We start from the raw sequence: 21,116 nt of genomic DNA, 5'->3' as shown, positions 1-21,116 counted from the left end.
CCTTAAATTTGCCCACAGCACTATCAGATAGATTTCTACCAAATACATTTTTGTCCAATGGTGAGTAATCAATTAATGTAAAATCAAAAGTTATTAAATAGTGGTCGGAGAGGTTCTCATTATATGGGAAGACTATAAGATGTTCAATTTCAATACCATAGACCAAAACAAGGTCGAGGGTATGGTTGAACTTGTGAGTAGGTTTATCTACACACTGAGAGAAACCGATAGACTCAATTAGCGTATTTGAGTCTATCGTTGACCTGTTGACCTGGTCTGAGATCAGAGAGGCAGAACCCCAGCGCATCAGGTTCATGGTTCGTGCTGTTTATGATGTCCTACCCAGCCCAGCCAATCTCCATCTCTGGGGTTTGGTTGACTCTCCAGCTTGTGCTCTGTGCTCCAGGAAAGGCTCTCTGGAGCACATCCTAAGCAGCTGCTCGAAAGCCCTTGGGGAGGGCCGCTATAGATGGCGGCACGACCAGGTGCTGAAGGCAGTTGCTGAAGACATCTCCAAAGCTGTGGCCAAAAACAACAGCAGCAAGCAACAACATGGCAAGAGAAACATCGCCTTTGTCAGGGCTGGAGTGCAGCCGCAGTCACAGCCCAAACCAGCAGCTGGCCTTCTCACCTCAGCGGTGGACTGGGATCTACGAGTTGACTTGGGCAAGCAGCTCAAGTTCCCAGACCACGTTACAACAACTTCCTTGAGGCCGGACATTGTGCTTTCGTCAGTTTCTTCAAGGCAGGTGCTACTGATAGAACTGACAGTTCCTTGGGAGGATCGCATAGAGGAGGCGAACGAGCGGAAGCGGTCAAAGTACCAGGAGCTGGTCGAGCAATGCCAAAGAAGAGGCTGGAAAGCACGCTGCGAGCCCATTGAAGTGGGGTGTAGAGGCTTTGCTGGCCGCTCACTGTGCAAGGTATACACGCTACTTGGCATCACGGGGGCTGCAAAAAGGAAAGCCATCAAGTCCACCATGGAGGCGGCAGAGAGAGCCTCCAGATGGCTTTGGATCAGGAGGAGCGATCTGTGGGCTAACGCTACTGGGACACAAGCCGGGGTCTGATCAACCCTGGTTGGGTCACCTGAGGGAGGACGTATGATGTTGAATATGATGCCGGTGATCTCAGGCACACATCACTGATGATGTGTCCCAGTGCATCGTAAGATGTATCTTTCACTCATATATATATATATATATATATATATATATATATATATATATATATATATATATATATATATATATATGTGCCTACACCTACAGTACTTGCACACAATGGACCATTGATATGCATCCAGCCAGGGTCATTCTTATGTTTATTCGCGCTGTTGACACCCGGCAGTGAATGACGGCGTGAATGGTTGCTTTTGATCGATACGCAAGCAGTGTTGCCAGATTATGTGAGAGAAACAAGCAACCAGGTCTAGGAAAACCAGCCCAAAAGAAGCGACTGTGGGCCAAATGAGCACTTTAAACCTATACATCAGCTATTTGAAAATAGCAGACCTACAAGCTCACAATGCGATGCGACGCGAGCTTGTAGATTTTCAAATAAAATCTTGGGGGGAAATGCGGAAAACGTTTTCTAAATACTATCATTATTAGTATTATAAAACTAAAATATGACCCGATGCCACATTTGTGTTGGTGTAGTTCTAAACAGAATTAGGAATTTAGGAACAGTACGCAAGCCGTACTGAATTATATTGATTCATATTTCAGGCACGTCATTCCAAATGTGCTATAGCCACGCCCCGCTTCTTTGACACACCCAGAACTGATGAACAGACTTTTCTTTTTTGTTTTTACATAATTATCGACTTTGTATGCATAGAAACGGTGCATCCAATCGTTCATGAGCAATCAGACTTAAAGAAAATAGTAAAGAATAGTCTGTTTTAAGGTAAGCGCTTCTGGCACAGCAGCACAGCAGCGTCTCAGTGGCAGCGTCTCATATACTGTATATTTGTATACATTTGTATAGAGTGCCAAAGGCCAATTTCCAAATTTAAAAAATCATTTCCATGTTTGCAATTCCTGTAACTAAAGGACAATAGTCAAATATATCCCTGTAATATCTCACGCTGCATCACTTTCACCCTGAGTTTGCATGTTCTCCCCGTGTCTCTCAGGGTAGTTAATACCCTCACAAAAAACATATAGTAATCCTGGTCACTATAACGCCTCCCCGGTAGCCGGGGCGCCTGATGGAGGGGAAGGGAACTGGTTGGAATAACGTGTTCCTTCCAAGCGCTACGTCCAACCAGGGAAACTCCCCCCCTGTCAGGTGACAAGAAGGTCAGTTGGCTCTCATGCAAGGAGGCATGAGCTCGGCCCTCATCATGATTTCATTCACCTTTGTGACTGGTTCTCATAGTTGCACGTTCCTCCACTCGCACCTGATTTTAGGGAGACACTATTGGGCTGCTTTGTTCTTTATCTAACCCAAGATGATGGTGCTTTACTCGTTTTAAACTTAAACAGTACATTAAAATATGTATATGAAGACATTTGAGGTGAGAAATAAGCAAGGCAGTAGATAAACGTTTCTTAGGATTGCCCCCCCCCCCTCTCTCTCTCTCTCTCTCTCTCTCTCTCTCTCTTTGCACGGCGAGAGTTAGAGCAAAACGTCCCACGCCTCTGAGTTCACAGAGGAGATTGTGTGCACATCTTGTATTTAGGCCAGTTGCTGGATATCAAGGCAAGGAGAAGAAGGTAACACATCTGCACACTCCCAAATTGCATTTGATTTAATGGCGCAAGGAGTTCCGGGCCCGTAGGCGGCCGCCTACCTAGCCTACCCGGACGCTCCGCCACTGCACACACACACAAACACACAAACATACACACACTGCCAGCAAGGGGGGATAATAGACAGAGACAGATTGAGAGGGAGTAAGTGTTGTTGGGGGTAAAAGCGGTCTGTCTATGCGTTGTCCACTATTAATGCCAATTAAGACAAAGGGAGGGAAACACAGAGGATAGATTAGACGGACCCTGACATCAATTATACACAAACAATCAGAGCTCATTAGTCTCAAACGTGGTCCGTCGCAAGACATTAATCACATGTCTAAAGCCATCAGGACGGATGACAGCCACTCTTCATCACACTGATGTGTGTGTGTAGAGGGGACTAAGATGAATTATGCAATTCATTTACATAATGTAATGTACACATCAGCACAGATTGTTTTCAGTGGTGGAAAATAACATAAGTACAATAGCTCAGGGGTGTCAGTGGCTCAGGAGGTAGAGCAGCCGTTTGGAGAACCGGAAGGTTCCCGGTTCGATCCCGGGCTCCCCAAGAGTTAATGTCGAAGTGTCCTTGATCAAGACACTGAACCCCTATTTGCTCCCAATAAGCAGGTTGGTGCCTCGCGTGGTTTCCTCCGCCGTCAGTGTGTAAATGTAATGCACCATCATTGTAAAGCACCTTGGATAAAGGCACTATGTATGTATGTATGTATGTTGAGCAAGGGATAATGTATGGGGAAGTGGTCATTATTGAAAATGAAATGCCCTGAAGGCATTTCATTTTCAATAATTACCACCTCCCCATACATTATCCTGCTTATTACACGGCTACTTAATAAATAAATACAACAATTGACCCAAAAGTAACAACAAAATGTTGTATTTCCTTGCTTACTGCAATGAAAGTATTCCATAAGTGTTAGGCTTGGCCGACAAGTTCGCCTCGGAGAGCAAATGAAAGTATTAGGTAACCGGAAGACTCGCCCCAAAACACGCTCGCCCCCATTCTATATACCGCTGGATTTGCCTATAATACTGGCGAGGGTTTTGGTATTCTGCCGTTGTTGCGCTACGATAAACAAGGAAGTGTAGTGGATCAAATAGAAGCCTGTCCCTATTGGCTGTCTAAGAGCACCTATTAAAGGAGAGATCCAGTCATTTTAGGTGTTTGCTTTGATGTGTCGCTAATCACTCACCAACATACCAGGGGCAGTTGACTTTTTTCATAGAAGCCCCTGTTGTCCATTGTGGAGACCCCTTCCACTGGCATAATGAAGTAATGTGTATAAAAGAAAATCGCCTATTTTAGCAGCTCCAAAGTTCATTGTGGTTGTGGTTCACGTGGAAGCTAGTCCTCGGTGTTGCCATATTCTGTGAGAGAAACGAGCAACCAGCTCCATGTCGTTCTGCATGAACGGCAGCTCATAAGGGACATTCAGTGCATCTTTGAGTCTCAGGACACTGTATAATGAGGATTAATGGGAAAAAATGAACTTTGGAGCTAAAAACAGCGATTTTTGTCTATACACATTACTCCATTATGCAAGTGGAAGGGGTCTCCACAATGGACAACAGGGGCTTCTATGAAAAAAGTCAACTGCCCCTGGTATATGTTGGTGAGTGATTAGCGACACATCAAAGCAAACACCTAAAATGACTGGATCTGTCCTCTAAGTTTGGGAAGTTTAGCATGCATGGGAACTGGAGTTATGGCTGTTTAAAGCCCAGCCAATAGGAACACAGAGAGGGCGAAGCAAGGGTGCACCTTAGTGTGTGTGTGTGTGTGTGTGTGTGTGTGTGTGTGTGTGCGTGCGTGCGTGCGTGCGTGCGTGCGTGCGTGCGTGCGTGCGTGCGTGCGTGTGTCTGTGTGTGTGTTCAAATTCCTGCACACACACATGCACGCGCGCGCGCGCGCACACACACACACACACACACACACACACACACACACGCATCACAATCATTTTGATCACTTGTTTTGTTCCTGGACACCAAAAAAGTTTGAGTACCTGTGTGCTTCATTATTGTATTGGTACTTTTACTCAAGTAACACATCCAAGCATTTCTTCTAAAACCGGGCCTCACCAGGCAGAAGATTAACTTTGATGCTTGTGTTTAATGTACAGTACTTTAGCACTTAAAAAGCTACCATCAGCACTCGGTGATCTTCATGCGCATGCCCGTCAGGCATCTCAAAACGCTGTGTCATAAGACACAATCTTTAAAGCAACAACTCTTTTAGTTAAGTGAAAGGATGTGGGAGCCTTTAGTCGTGAGTGAGAAGTAACAAAAATGTATTTATTCATGTACTTCTATTAGTCAACACATTCCATTGATTATTTTGGGGAACTCCCAGTTCAAATATCTTAAATTTGGGGGGTCCTCAGTTTAAGTGTGATTATTTTGGGGCGTACTCGAGGTTCGTGCAGGTTGGTTGATGATGGGATGTTTTGACTTTACTTTCTTTCTTTTTTCTTCTTCTTTTTTTGTATTTGTCCCAAAGCTTTCTTTGTCCTTTTCAACATCCTGAAGCGTGAATCTGCCCTTTTCTTCTTCTTTTCTTCTTCTTGGAACAATGTGGCTGTTTTGACAGTTTGGAAAGGAACTGAGTGTAAATTGCCCATTTGAGTTATTTCCGAGACAGGCAGAGAGAGAGAGAGAGAGAGAGAGAGAGAGAGAGAGAGAGAGAGAGCGAGAGAGCGAGAGAGAGAGAGAGAGCATGGACGAGAGACAGAACATGAAGGAGGGTGAAACAAAGAGAGAGAGAGAGGGGGGGGGGGGGGGGGGGCATGAGGAGAACAAAAGAGAGAGACAGTAACCAGAAGAGAAAGAACAAAGGGACTCCCATCCACTCCACTGGCTTGTCATACAGGAGATGTCACAGACATGAAGGAGGCCCCTAGCTGGTCCCTCAGCGTCGCACTGACATTAAAACACCCACATTAACAATGTGGAAATGATGAGGCTGCCCTGGAGGCCAAGAAGGAGTACCAAAATAAAAGTATTGTTTTCTTTTTCTGTATCAGGTCCTGTTCTTTCTGCTGGCCTTTGCACAGGCTGCATCTCAGAATGTCTGCTCAGCTGTCATTTGAAGGTGAGCTATTATAGGCCGTGAGGACATTGCAAGTGGGCCCCCAAATAACTGACAAAGCATAAACATTATAATGGCACAATTTAACAATTTAAAGCGAAAAATTATGTAACATTTTTCTTTTTTTCATTGTGATACGCAACACAATCGGTTGAATGATCATTCAAATAAACATGCTCTGAATATGCACGCGACCCACCCATCTGACCGCCCATGTTATTGCTTAAGCCCCGCCCCCTCTGTGTTTCTATTGGCTGGGCTTTAAACAGCCAAAACTCCAGTTCCCAGCATGCTAAACTTCCCAAACGTTGTAGGTGCTCTTAGACGGCCAATAGGGACAGACTGTAATTGCTTGTGCCCCGCCCCTCTATGTTCCTGTTGAGCAGCCTTGACATGAATGGACAGGGATTTTTTGTTCCTCTAGTTCAAATAGCTTGATGAAATTAACTCATCGAAGGCACCACTCAACAAAACAAATTTCACACACTTTTTTACTTCTGTAAACCTGTGATTTAACAATAAAGCTGATTCTGATTGTGTTTTTTGTGTGTACACATGGATCACTAGAGCAGGGGTCTTCAACGTTTTTCAGACTAAGGACCCCTTTTTAGAGCGGCTCTGTTTGCAACTTTTGTGTTAGGGCGCGCTCCCACCACACTTTTATTTGACCTCTGGGGCGGAATCTGCCAATGCTTTGTCAATGTAAATGCGTGGATTCACGCAAGAGCGGATCTTTCCGCATGTCGCGCAGACCTTGTGTTTATCCACTCTACACAACTTGTCCATTTCTGCTGGAGGCAGGAGCTGAATTTCCCCTTCCCCTTCCCGGACCGTCCCAAGACTCTGGAAGCACCATGGTGCTCAAGGCAGAAGGCGGTGCGGGCTACGGGGACGGTCTTGAAAGTGAGTGACAGGTGCGTCACTCCTGTTTTTTAGAATCCGCTGGCTGCAAAAAACTGTGGCCGCGTACAACCTGCATTTAACAGCAGCCGACCCTGTTTTGGTGGGAGCGCGCCCTTACCCTGTATTATGATGAAAAGGAAAATAATAAAGTTGAAAAATGGAGATATGAGGTAAAAGCATTATAGTGTACAAGCATCAGGAGAACAATGTTCTGCCAGCATTAGCTTGTAAAAGTCCTTTGTGAAACTTTTTTCGTAATGATTTATTAGTATGGAAAACTGTAAATTATTTGACTTTGTCTAAAGGCACTTATTTACCATGATGCCATGGCGATACCCTTGGGGTACATTATGGATGCATAACTCAATTAGCATTGAAGGAGCGGACGAGGAATACATTTGCATTATGTGTATAAAATACGGTAAGAAATGCCTTCCAGGAATGAACAACGTAAATGTTAAACGTGTTCCCTTTAGCTTTGGGCTAAAACTATGGAGATGACCTTAAGAGTTCAATTACATTAACAGAACGGCAACACTGCATATATTGCGGTAGGGCAGAAACCTAAAAGGTCTGTCGGATCAACGTATGCCTCCCGAAACCTTGTATCTCCATATGATCACCGGCCTCTCTCTCTCTCTCTCTCTCTCTCTCTCTCTCTCTCTCTCTCTCTCTCTCTCTCTCTCTCTCTTTCCATTATATATATATATATATATATATATATATATATATATATATATATATATATATATATATGTATACATACATACACACACACACACACACACACACACACACACACACACACACACACACACACACACACACACACACACACACACACACACACACAAATTACATTACAGTCATTTAGCAGACGCTTTTATCCAAAGTGACTTGACTGTGAACTCTTGTTTTCTATACTTTAGCTATTCTAGCCAAAGTTCTGATTGCATGCAGACTCATTTGTGCATGTAATCATGTTCATACTTCACCCATTCATGATAGTCTTCTTCTACTACTGCTTCTTTTGGTAACACTTTCTATGAAGGTCGCCTCTATAATGCTTTACAAGCTCATTTATAATGCATTATAATGCCCTTATAAGGCATTATAATGCTCATTATAATTGTTTATAATCATGTATAACGACTTATAACCACGTTTATAACGTATTATAACTGCTGGTCATAATGCATTATTATGCTCAGTGGAACAGCACATTATAACTACCCTAACTTAGTCAGTTGTAAAGGCTCATAGAGAAGTCCTGTAATGTGTCATAACGCATTATAACAGACATGTTTATTAAATGGAATAATGTCTTATAAACATCAATAATATGCTATAACATGACTTTGAGACCTTTAAGTAAAGTGGTCACATACTCATGCGTTATTAGCACTTGTATCATACTATAATACCCTATAGCATGACGTAGTGACCTTTAAGTAAAGTGACAACATTCTTTATAAGTCATTAGCATTTGTATCATATTATAATACTCTATAGATTGATGTAGAGAGAAGGAATGAGTCCACATCAGTGTGTTTTGAGTTTGTTCATTTTACTGGACATTATGGAACTACAACAAGACAGATAAACATAAACAATGAATTTAAGGCAAGTTTCTTCATCACATTATCATAACAGGATGCATTGGCTTTCTTTTTGATTGATAGCCATACTGTAACTGGACATAAACAGAACAATACATAACAGAAATAACATCACATTTAAACAAAAAAATGTTTTACAAAAATATAACATAAATACATGACACCAAATAGTTGTTTTCAAAATAGTATTACTATTACAGTGGGGTAGAATTCATTAATTAATCACAACACAGTCACACAGTAGCAGCTTGGGGCCTCTGCAGTCACTACTTCAGTGCAAGTTAGCTTTAGTTGCTAAGTTAAGATGCTAAGCTAAGATGCTAAGCTAAGCTGCTCAGCATGGAGGACAATTGTAGTTACAAACATTGTGGAGACAAATAGCCAACTTTCCCACCATCAAAATACTCCCTGGTCATACAGTATGCTCCCACCATCAAAATACTCCCTGGTCATATGCTACTTTATGTGTAAAGTAGCATATGCATGCATGGCAAGTTTACCCACTTTATGATATCCCACCTGCAACAAGATAGTTAAACACATAATTAAACAATAAATTAAGGCACGTTTCTGTCCAGTCTTCATAAAGTGTAATGTATCAATACAATATGTCTTACTAAAAAGAGATCCAATTTGGACATGGGCATCTGTGCAGATCTCTGACAGCTTCAGTTCTGCATGGAGCTTGTCAAATGTTTTGATGAATGCCTGCCTCTCCATAATCACAGAGTTTCGCCCAGTTTCTCTATTGTCGATTTTGACCTAATTGATTTTTTCTTTTGTGTCATTATCCATGGTGTTATAAATGCAATACTGTGCACAGTAACCAGGACTGTCCATCCGACCATCACCTGGCATAAACAAAAACATAAATATAGGAATGACAACCGTTAGCCTTCTCATAACCATATTATCATTCATGCAAAGCTAGTTTGTTCCAAAAACATCAGATCATGTCATTCAACTGAAATGTATCTGTACTCATCACAAATAGCTTGTGTTAGACCCCTCATACAAATGAGTGGTCATGAGAACATCAGTCTATAATCAATCATTCATTTGGACTGTGTATTGGGCTATATATGGACACTCACCCAGGGCCACAACTTTGTCTGTGGTTTGTAGTCTAGTGATTATCGCAGTCCTCTTTCTATTCCAGAACTCTGTGATTGTGTCAACACAGTAGAGGTCTTAGATCTTGTGGAATGTGGTCTTGTTCACCATGCCCATATTCATGAACTTGAATAGGAGAGTAACCTTGGCATAGTTGTTTCCCGAGATGAGGACATTGCAGGACAGAAGGAAGTCTCCAACCAGCATTCCATAATTCAGATACGGCTGGGATGACCACTTCCACACAGTGTGACCCTGTTTACAAAACTGGAAAACATGCAGGATAATTAGATGCAATAACGTACAACATTGCAAACTGAAAACGCATTCAGCAGCACAGTAAAGGACACCAAAAACAAAGACTCACCCATTCAATGACGGCTGCTGTACCCCTAGATGTAATCCGAACATCAAATTTGTTTTTGATTCCACAGTGTTTACACTCTTGCTCTAGTTGCTGTAGATGCTCCACTAGTTGACGTAGAGACATGTGGTACGCTATACAGGCAGGTTGTTTGAGAATGTTAGCATCGGCCTGGATATCATGTTCTGGATCTGGAGTGTTAATGGATTCTTCTTCGTCAGCTCCCCCATCATGCACAGACTCATCAAGACTAATGAGTGGAAGATGATCAATGCTGACTTTTAGGGCACCACCAGAACTGCAGGAACAAATAGGATCAAATTCAGAAATAATCACAACAAAATTATATATCAATGAAATCAGCATATAGGTTATAATAACCTACCGAACATATAAGCAGGGCCGGTAATCATCCTCACTGTCATCCTCCTCACTGTCGTAGTCTCTTGTCAGATATTCCTCAGACGATGACAATAGCAAACTTTCCATCCCATAATGCCAGGACTCATCATCTTCCCACTCAATGCTGCAGAATAAAATGTGTAGAGTACTTAGTACTTGTAATAATGCAACAATTGATATTTTTGGTACTGCTTTATGTTGTAAAATCCATGTTGTGTAAATCCAATGAGGACATACTGGGGTAAACAATAAAATGTATTGAATTCATACACTAATACATTATCACAAAAATATATACATACAATGAGTAAACGTGATAGCCTGATCATAGAAGGCAAGGAGAGAGAGCAATTTACACAGAATGACCTAAGTTAGAATGATGTGACATTTTTCAGTCTTTTGTCTAACCCATCTATGTGTGACACCACAGAGTGAGCCAACAATGTTAATATTGTTTTGTATGCAAGAGACTCTCATACCAGATACTTGATGAACAATGGTACAAGGTTAAAACACACATTGAATGTGTGCAGTAGAAACTAATGCACTATGAAACAATACATAGGCTTACTGGACTTACCTAATTTCAAACTGATGAGCAGCAGCTTCCTAAAATGGGATTTCCACCTCCACTGGCTGGACATCAAGGAAATTATCCTCCTCCCTTCAAGAAAAAAACCCAGAACATCCACAATATGTCCCGCATTTCAGTGACTTTTCAAGCGTCCCGCAAATTGAGACGCTGTCCCGCATTTTGATTGATAGGCTCCAGTTTTCAAATATGCGTTTAAAATCTTGATTTTATCAATTAACTGGCTGTGCGCAGCGCAGCGGAGCAGTGGAGCCTGTCATCAGGGAGCGGGCCGAGTGTGTGTGTGTGTGTGTGTGTGTGTGTGTGTGTCTGTCTGTCGAGACGCACGCTGCCCCAATTAAAACACTCGCCCCTATGTTTTTCGCCGACCGAGGCCGCCAGATATACCTGGGGCGAGTGTGTTTTGGGGCGAGTGTTTTTCTTTGGACGAGGCGGCCGCGGCCGCGTTCTTGTGAACGAGCAGTGAATTAAATCACGTGTTGCTGGTGGAATACAAGTCGGAAAGAAAATAATCAGCAGCTCAACAACATATAAGAGGATACAAGAGCTATCTGTGCAAAAGCTGCAAAGTGTGCATATTTAAGCAAGTATTTCAAAACAGTGAAAGCTACCGAGGAAAAAGAAAAAAAAGTAATAGACCCCGCCAGGACTCAAACTAACGACCAGTGACCACGTTGTGAATTATTATAAACAAACAACCTCCTGGTGCTTGCTTCCAAGTTGGGGGGTAAACCGAAGGTATTGAAGAGGAGAATGTTATGTTCATCAGAGATCAGAGGATTTAGCAGCAGCTGCCCAGCCATTCTGATAATGTTAGGAGCAATGGACCTGCCAACAGTGACACTACGAGCAGGTAGGGTCCAACCAAGTGTTTCTAAATTGACTGCAGTCTGCACAGAACCCTATCGATCCAAGTTTTTATTTGCATAGTAGTTCTATTATAGTTCTTATTATCACACTCCTATTACAGAGAAGATTTCATACCCCCCAGTTTTTGCACAAAAAAAAAGTTTTAATTGTGTTTAATTTTTTTGATAATAAATCAGTCAAATCAGGCAAAAATAAGAATTAAATAACATAACCCTAACCTAACCTGAATCCGAACCCTAAAACCGAAATAAAAAAAAATTGCGCGCGCGCGGGGGGGGGGGGGGGGGGTCCCGCGGAACGGGTTCATCTGTCCCTCATTGGCCCTGTTTGGATCTGGTCACCCTATAGCCAGATCATAGAAGAAAAGGAGAGAGAGCAATGTACACATAATGACCCGAGTCAGAATAATGAGACATTATTCACTCCTTTGTCTAACCATGCACCCAGCCACTACTTTGTCTAACCACCCAGCTATGTGTGACATCACAGAGTGAGCCAACACTCTTCTTTGTTATTGCAATTGTTTGTGTTAATATTGTTTTCTATGCAAGGTACTCTCATAACACATACTGTACTTGATAATATAACTTTGTATTAGGCCACTGTAAAACAGACATAGTAAGTGTGTAGATACTGTTATGACCTGGCTCATAGGCCATAACAAAAAGGAGGAAGACACGGCTTTTAAAAGTGCACAAAGCAATATATTTATTTACAATATAAACAATAACTTAAATTCAACATATAACCAAGAATAATATGAGATGTGTTAATCAGTGTCAGTAGTGTCAGCAAATGTATGGATGTAGTGTAAATGTAGTGTGGGGTGTTGAATGGTGCAAACTCAAACAAAGACTAAACTAAACACAGTGTTGCTGCCATCAGGGAAAGAGAGAGAGACTGAGCGTGGCCACACCCAGCCTTTTATAGGGCATACTGGGGAACACTGGCCAGGTGCTCCCAATGCACTTGATTGGCACCCCCAATTCCCCAACCTACAGGCCCTGTACAAGACACTAAAGACAAGAGTACTCAAGACACAACACAGGACCTGGTAAGCCAGGCTACAGGGCCGTGACACCCTCCCCCTACAAAGCGAGGTCCCTTATAAGGATCCAAGATAAACTAGCAGCCAAAATACCCAAAATATAAACATGGAAAACTTGTCAAATATTACAACCAAAATAACCCAAATATAATCATACTAACAAGAAGTCATAATTGAGATGAAAAAAAGTGTGACAAAGTACTTGCTTCAAATAACCTCCGATCTAACCAATTCCATCCTAGCATACCAGCGCCCCCCCACCCCCCCCCCCCCCCCCTCAGCAACCAAGATTATACCTAGGATTCGTGGAGCCTTTAAGAGGAGACGAACGGGAACCCAAAAGCCAGATCAGACAGAAAAGACCAGGAGTTAAGACAAAACACAGATCACATTGTCCAACATGTAAGGCACCCTACAGAGAGCATTTTCCACTACATTCACGATCCCCAAGTTAATAGCTACAATGTCCAGTCAATTTTATTTCACAAGGCTGACCCAAAACATCCGGGCGGAGGCTCGCCCCCCAACCGAGAGTGCGCGCGCAAAGCCCCACCCGGACAATCCAGTCTCGTCCGAGACCAACCCCCCTCCCCAACCGACCCATATGTCAGAAGGAAAGAGGGAAACAGACCCTGTCTCCCAGCCAGTCTGGCCCGGTGAGACAAATCTCATACTTTGACAGGATCGAACCATATCTACACCTACCAGCCATCTACAGCCTGGCAGAGAGACGAACTCTGCCTTCCAGCTGCACCGGCCTGGTGAAGACTACTCCTGCCGTTCAAATTCTATACTCCACTCCACTGACTTAAAGCGTCCACACATGGAGCTCTCCCAAAGTCAGCTACATCAGCCATCCTTTATCTAGGTACTGACAATACTGGACCAAACACATGTATGCCATTAGTGTGGTGTAATCTATTAGATACACTGTGTAATGGTTTAGCCTAGACACCCCTTGAGTTGGTATTGCCCGGGACACCGGAAGTGGCGTCTACGGATGTAATGTGCTATCGAATGAATGACATTCCTATGAGAGCCGGTGTGGCAAACATTCCCTGCAGATTTCTACCTGTTAATAAAACTACAGTACTATACCTCGTCGTAGCAGAACTCATCCCTCAACTATATAATTGCCTAACACAACATGGTGTCAGAAGACTACGAGCGAGTGTTTTGAGTCAAGTTTACCGAGTTATAAACTGAAAGTAAAAGACGTGTGAACGCGATGGAAGGAGACGAGGACGGTGCGAGAGTGGAGCCGAGTCCGCGGTTCAACGTCGGGGACACAAGCGGCTGTTCCGGGACCGGGTGCGACGTTCAGCATTCAGCCCCCGGATCAGTTTGACTTCAGCAAACCCCAGGACTGGGAGAGATGGATTAGGAGGTTCGAACGGTTTCGACAAGCCAGCAATCTTCACTCATCTACCCAGCAAAATCAAGTAAACACTCTGATGTACTGTATGGGCGACGAAGCGGATGACGTCTTGACAGGACTGAACCTGTCTTACGCACGTCAGCAGCAGTATGACGCGGTAAAGAATGCATTCCATGCGTTTTTCATTGTTTCAAAGAACGTGATATACAAGAGAGCACGCTTTAACATGAGAAAACAAGAGGAAAGTGAAAGTGTGGATTCTTTTGTGACTGCTTTGTACACATTGTCAGAACATTGTGATTATGGTGCTCTGCACAACAAATTGATTAGAGACAGACTAGTGGTAGGACTAGCTGACTTAAAACTGTCTGAACGTATGCAGCTTGACAAAGACCTCACGTTAGACAAAGCAATCAGCATGGCAAGGCAGAGTGATGAGATAAAGCGGCAGCAAATAAGTCTTCGTGGTGATACATGTGCTAAAGAAGCACACTCTGTGGATAGAGTTGCGTTCAAAGGCAAGCAGCAGTATCAGAAAAAGCCAAATGCCCAGAAAGAGTGGGGCAGTCATGCAAATGCAGATAAATATGACAAATTTAAACAGTGCCGCAAATGTGGAAAAAGCCCATCACAACCTCCAAGCCAGTGCCCTGCTAATGAAGTCACATGTCGTGGCTGTGGAAAGAAAGGACACTACCAACGTGTGTGCCTGTCATCAAAAACAGTCAACGAGGTTGAGGAAGACTCTGAGGATGATAGCCTATTTCTAGGGTCAGTGACAGCAGGAAAAGACCCATGGACTGTTAATTTATTATTGAAAAATAAAAAGGTTCAATTCAAAATTGACACGGGTGCGGATGTGACTGTCATTCCCGACTATGTGTTCAATGCAGTGTACACCAGTAACAAACCCTCCCTACACAAAGCAACTAAATCCCTGCTGGGTCCAGGTGGTACCCCACTGGACGTGTTGGGGGCCACAGACATCCTACTGCAGAGGGGGGAGAAACAGACAGTAGAGGAAGTGTTTGTGATCAGGAGCCTACACACAGCCCTGCTGGGTAGGTCAGCCAGTGTAAAGTTGGGCTAGGTAGCTCACCTGGACAGCATTAACATGCAAAACCTGAGAGACAGCTATCCAAAGCTGTGCAGCGGTCTAGACATGATAGAGCAGCCTTACACCATTAAGCTAAAGCCAGATGCAGTGCCATACTCGCTTAAGACTCCACGACGGATCCCTCTTCCTTTAATGCCCAATGTCAAGAAAGAGCTAGAGCGCATGGAGAAGTTAGGGGTCATCAGCAGAGTGGAAGAGCCCACAGATTGGTGCTCAGGCATGGTGGTGGTGCCTAAAAAGAATGCTGATCCACGTATATGTGTTGACCGTACCAAGATAAATGAGTCAGTGCGCAGAGAAAAGTACATCCTCCCATCGGTTGAGCAGACCCTGGGCTCACTAGCTGGAGCCGAAATCTTTAGCAAGCTCGACGCCAACATGGGGTTCTGGCAAATTCCGTTGGCTGAGGAGACAGAAAAGCTGACTACCTTTATTACGCCTTTCGGGACGTACTATACCTCGTCGTAGCAGAACTCATCCCTCAACTATATAATTGCCTAACACAACAATTAGCAACAAGGGGAAAGAAATTAGGACATGTGACCTCTTTAAATATCATCCAAAAACTTTTTTTCATTAGCCTATCCACCTGTTTCCGCGGGAATTTACTGGGGCAAGAATCTGGTGTGGGAAACATCCTGCGGATGGACCAGAAGTAGGAAGTAGCGGCTCAGTGTGTTTACATTTGCCAGCAGAACGTAGCTGTAGCTTCACAGGTCGCATAGCGATTATGACTCCAAGAACGTTTGTTAGTAAGTCTTTTATCTCTGCTTTTCTCTCGCTTAACGTCTCAATTACATCGCATCCGATGCGAAAAGAAGTTGTCTAAGAAACTTGAACTTAAAAAAAACTCCCAAAGCTGTGTATGTATGTTCATTTCACTTCGTGGACAAGAGACCTACACGGGACAACCCATATCCAACGCTGCTGTTGGGTGAGAGACCTCCAGAGGAGAGTATCGTTCAGAGACATTTAACGGGTAAGATTAATTTCTACAAGGCATTAAAACAAATTTGACCTGGCCTGGTCCACGGCAGGGCTCATTGTGATTGTGACGCAAGCGATTCAACCTATCGCAAACAAAAAGTTGCAACACAATTATGATCACAAACATAATGTGTCATTTGTAACCTCACACACACGCGCGCGCTGTGTGTGTGTGTGTGTGTGTGTGTGTGTGTGTGTGTGTGTGTGTGTGTGTGTGTGTGTGTGTCACACACCCACGCACAGCACTACTAGTTTTTTTCTTCTTCTCCATGCACCTTGACAAAATAATGGCCTATTTCTAGAAGCAAGCAACTCTTTTGACAAAAATATAATTTCCCAAAAAGAATGATGTAGGCCATTATTTTAGGAAGGTGACGGTATAACCTAAAGTCCAAAAAGAAAAACAAGCATTTTTAAAGATTTTTAAAGACAAAAAAACTATAATATGTTATAATCATATGTTTAATTCAGTGCCTTAAGCATGGTGGTGTGTTAAACGTGTACAATTACATCTGTCTCAATCGATAACAACTACTGCAATACATCTCATTGTACACTAAATATGTCTGTACCCGCAGACGACGAGCCAGTTGCAATGGAGGCTTCAGAGGAGCCAAATCCCGTGGCAAAGAGCTCACATGATGTCCAGACACAGTGGTCAGACCCAGGAATGGAGGACCACATCTATCCCAAAGCTCCACCTGCCAGGACATCTAGCGTGCTGCCTGAACCATCCCCTGAGAGCTCACAGTCTGTTGCAGAGGATCTCCTAAAACATGATGAAGACTGTCTTCTCTACACAGGGATTCCTCTACTTGAATTCAACACTCTTGTGTCATGCTTACAAAGCTTTGTCCGCACATCAATAATGCTTGTTTTAGATGGACCAAGGACCTCAACGGAAACAAGTCCGCAAGGACTTGTTTGGTCAGACCTTTTAGACAAAAGCATCTGAAATGTACATAATGACTCCAGATGGCGCAGTTACAACTAGATATTTCACAGCATTACAAGCATAGTAGTGACTGTAAGATTCAGTTCTTGAGTCCAGATGTTTTTCTTTCTGCAAAACACTTTCTGTACAGTCAATTACACAAGTAGTGTTTGGAAAATTCTCCAGGAAAACCTGTGGCATAGTAGCTTTTATGGTTTCACGAGGCAGCCATGGAATCAGATCCTTAGTGTGCTCAGCAATTACATCTATCCAGAATGACAATGTTTTACCAGCCTGACTATGTGACCTTTTGAAGTGTTTTGCCGAATCAAGTTTCATTGATGTCATTAAAAATTGATCTTTGATTGATTGAAATTTGTATTAGGCAAAAGAATGTAAAACAACACAGTTACATTTATAATACCTATGGTGGGAAATGTAGCGACACATTCATAACCGAAAACTCTGTGCCCATTAATATTGTCCCTAAAATGGACAAAATACTTAATTCAACTTGATTATCTCATTGGAAATTAGACAATACTGTTTCTGGATAATCTCATTAGAAATTACATAAGCATTTATTAAGGCCTCTCAAAACAGAAATACATAAAATACAATTAACAGTGATGTGATTGTGATCTAAATTGTGTCTATTTGCTTTACATTAACTCTCCTCTCAGATTTACAAGGGCTGCACAAAAGATGAAAGATGATTTGTGTCCTAGGACAAATGCATTGATGAAAGATTTCGCACTGTGTTTGTGTACTGTACAGTAGGTTTGTGTGTGTGTGTGTGTGTGTGTGTGTGTGTGTGTGTGTGTGTGTGTGTGTGTGTGTGTGTGTGTGTGTGTGTGACAGAGTGTGCTCAGGTCTGAATCATGTAGGCTTGGGCTTGCCTGGCCCTGCCTTTTAACATCGGCTCTGTAACTGAGCTGAACTGAGCTAACTGACCATCTGTCTGGAGGTGACTTGAAGTACTGTACTTAAGTACAAATTTGAGGAATCTTTACTTTACTGGAGTATTTTCAATTTGCAGTACTTGTACGTCTAGGCCACTACATCTAAGAAGCAAATATTGTACTTTTTACTCCACTATAATTATTTGAAAACTTGAGTTACTAGTTACTTTGTAGATTTTCATTATTACAAATCATGCATTAAACACTTTACCCCATACTTCGGCTATTTGAAAATAGCAGACATACAAGCTTTCGTTGTGAGCTTGTAGATCGGCTATTTTCAAAATGCTTTTTAACATTTTGAAGACTTGTGAAATGGGACATTTTGTATAATGCGTACTTTTACTTGGTTACTCAGTTATGGTAAGTGTAAGCCGTGTTTGTGCGCATAGCGTCTCTCACAGTAAAATCCTCAGTGTTCATTATCCAGACCAGTTGTAATTGTGAGTGTGCAAATAGAACCATGCTTTCATTTGTACAGTCAGTTATATTAAGAAGGTGAGAATAGCCACCACACAATACAATACATGTCCTTTCCTTTGTTGACAGTGGGATAATATGAACGTCATATGCAAATTAGCCATGAGGTGGTCTTAGAATGTCAACAAACAGTACGTGTTTCCTCGCCGACCCAAATAAAATAAAATACTGGAGCACTTAGCTTGGGCCTGCACGTTTAATTATATTAATCTACCTATCTGTGTTGCATTTTTACTGCTGTTGATGATATGACCTCAGCACGCAGGGACTGATGGTTATCTTAAATGATAACGGTTCATAAATGACGTATTGATTACGTGAATCAGCTGTGTCGGGAGGTATCTAAAACTTTTAGGACAGGTCGTAATAATGGATGCGTACATTTACATTAGCCTACTTAGAACTGGACTCCACAAAGCGATACGAGGCCACTTCTTAACGTCATCATGCATGATGTGTTAATGCATGTGTACTAGAGTGCCCCACACGAAGCACTCTAGTTTAAGCCATTCATTTAGTTTGGTTCGGTTGTAATGACAGCCACGCACAGCACACGTTGTCCCTGAGCTCATTGTGACGTTAAGAAAAGCCGAGTCTTAATAACAAACGTCTTGGAAAATCGCTATGCGACCTGTGAAGCTGCAGCTACGTTCTGCTGGCAAATGTAAACACATGAGCCGCTACTTTCTACTTCCGGTCCCTCCGCAGGATGTTTCCCACACATCAGGAAACTACCCGCGGAAACAGGTGGATACCATATCTTACTATATATTAAAAACATTTTTAAACCAAACCAAATTCCCGCAGGAACCAATGCTCTCTCTCTCAACAACAGTGTGCGCTGCAAGACAAGGTAAAGTGCTGACAGTGAGTCTAGGACAATTATCAAGCCCAACAAGGTGAGCATGTTCCCCCCTGACTTAGCTACCTAACCAAAACTAACATAACACAACTTGCCCTGGTCTTCGGTGGCCCTTACCGACTGGGCATCTCGGTGGTACCACCCTATCCCAGCTTGTGTGGGACAGAATCTAACAAAAAAAACAAAAAAAAACAGCACCCCAGCGTCCCACAGGGGGAAACGCTGCTAACCTACGTGGGGAACACCACTCAACCAACAGAGTAGGACACACCTGTCAACATATTTACCCTGACCTCTCAGCATCACACCAAATCAATGATTATCAAAGCCTGATGACAACACACAACCCAATATATGAAATACCACCAACTTGAAATGTAACCAACAACAAAAACACTAAATTACCGTGCACTTCCTCCAAAGACTGTGACAATAAACAATCTAGGCTCCAAAACAAAACAGGAAATCACTACATTACCTGCTCCAAAAATGTCACAGCCAAACCATCTAAATGTACTTTGTTAACCCAAGTTCTATAGTATCGACGAGCCCCCATTTTGTTATGACCTGGCTCATAGGCCATAACAAAAAGGAGGAAGACACGGCTTTTAAAAGTGCACAAAGCAATATATTTATTTACAATATAAACAATAACTTAAATTCAACATATAACCAAGAATAATATGAGATGTGTTAATCAGTGTCAGTAGTGTCAGCAAATGTATGGATGTAGTGTAAATGTAGTGTGGGGTGTTGAATGGTGCACACTCAAACAAAGACTAAACTGAACACAGTGTTGCTGCCATCAGGGAAAGAGAGAGAGACTGAGTGTGGCCACACCCAGCCTTTTATAGGGCATACTGGGGAACACTGGCCAGGTGCTCCCAATGCACTTGATTGGCACCCCCAATTCCACAACCTACAGGCCCTGTGCAAGACACTAAAGACAAGAGTACTCAAGACACAACACAGGACCTGGTAAGCCAGGCTACAGGGCCGTGACAATACTAATGCAATCTGAAACAATACATATGCCTACTGGTGGTTTAAAGTCAAGTCAATGTATCCTGTAGCAAAAACAACACAAACCTAATTTCCATCAGATGAACAGCAGCTTCCAGCGAAGGGATTTCTTCCTCTAGTTGTGGCATATCAAGGAATCTATCATCATCCCTGTAAAATAACCATTCCGTTTAGCTGAATATTAATAGAAGAAGCAATGTTATCTACACATTCAAACATAAGTACAATGCGACATACTCTCTCTCGCTCTTTGAAATGCTCGAGATTGAAGATCGGGGAGGGGGTCTCTTCCGAGGACCCTTAAACGGAGTTGATTGAGACTCATCTCTCTCATAACTACAAAGAAAAAGATAAGAAAAATAATCAGGGCGTTTTATTTCTCAGGCATCTACTTGGTGCTGATGTTGAGAGCATTATTATGTTACATTAATTTTATGCTTCAATGAAGAACATACAACTGTCTCGGTCGCTAAACTTGCTTTGAAACTCAGCAACCAAACAGATGGACATGAGATGCCACAGTAAAATAAAATATATAAAATAATACGCTAAATCATGAATGGTTAAAGAAAACACGACAAACCTAGTGTAAATGCCTAACAACAT

The 21,116-nt window shown here is 42.6% G+C and overlaps 1 protein-coding gene across 5 annotated transcripts in view; it reads right to left on the bottom strand.

Moving 5' to 3' along the window:
- Positions 1–21,116, bottom strand: part of LOC311065570 (uncharacterized protein) — a 108,527-nt gene that overhangs the window by 52,211 nt on the left and 35,200 nt on the right. The gene's annotated exons all lie outside the window — the stretch shown is intronic.

The sequence above is a fragment of the Gymnoscopelus microlampas genome, assembly GCF_963454915.1.
Source record: "Gymnoscopelus microlampas genome assembly, chromosome: 18".
NCBI lineage: Eukaryota > Metazoa > Chordata > Actinopteri > Myctophiformes > Myctophidae > Gymnoscopelus > Gymnoscopelus microlampas.
This window is presented reverse-complemented; position numbering and strand designations above follow the sequence as displayed.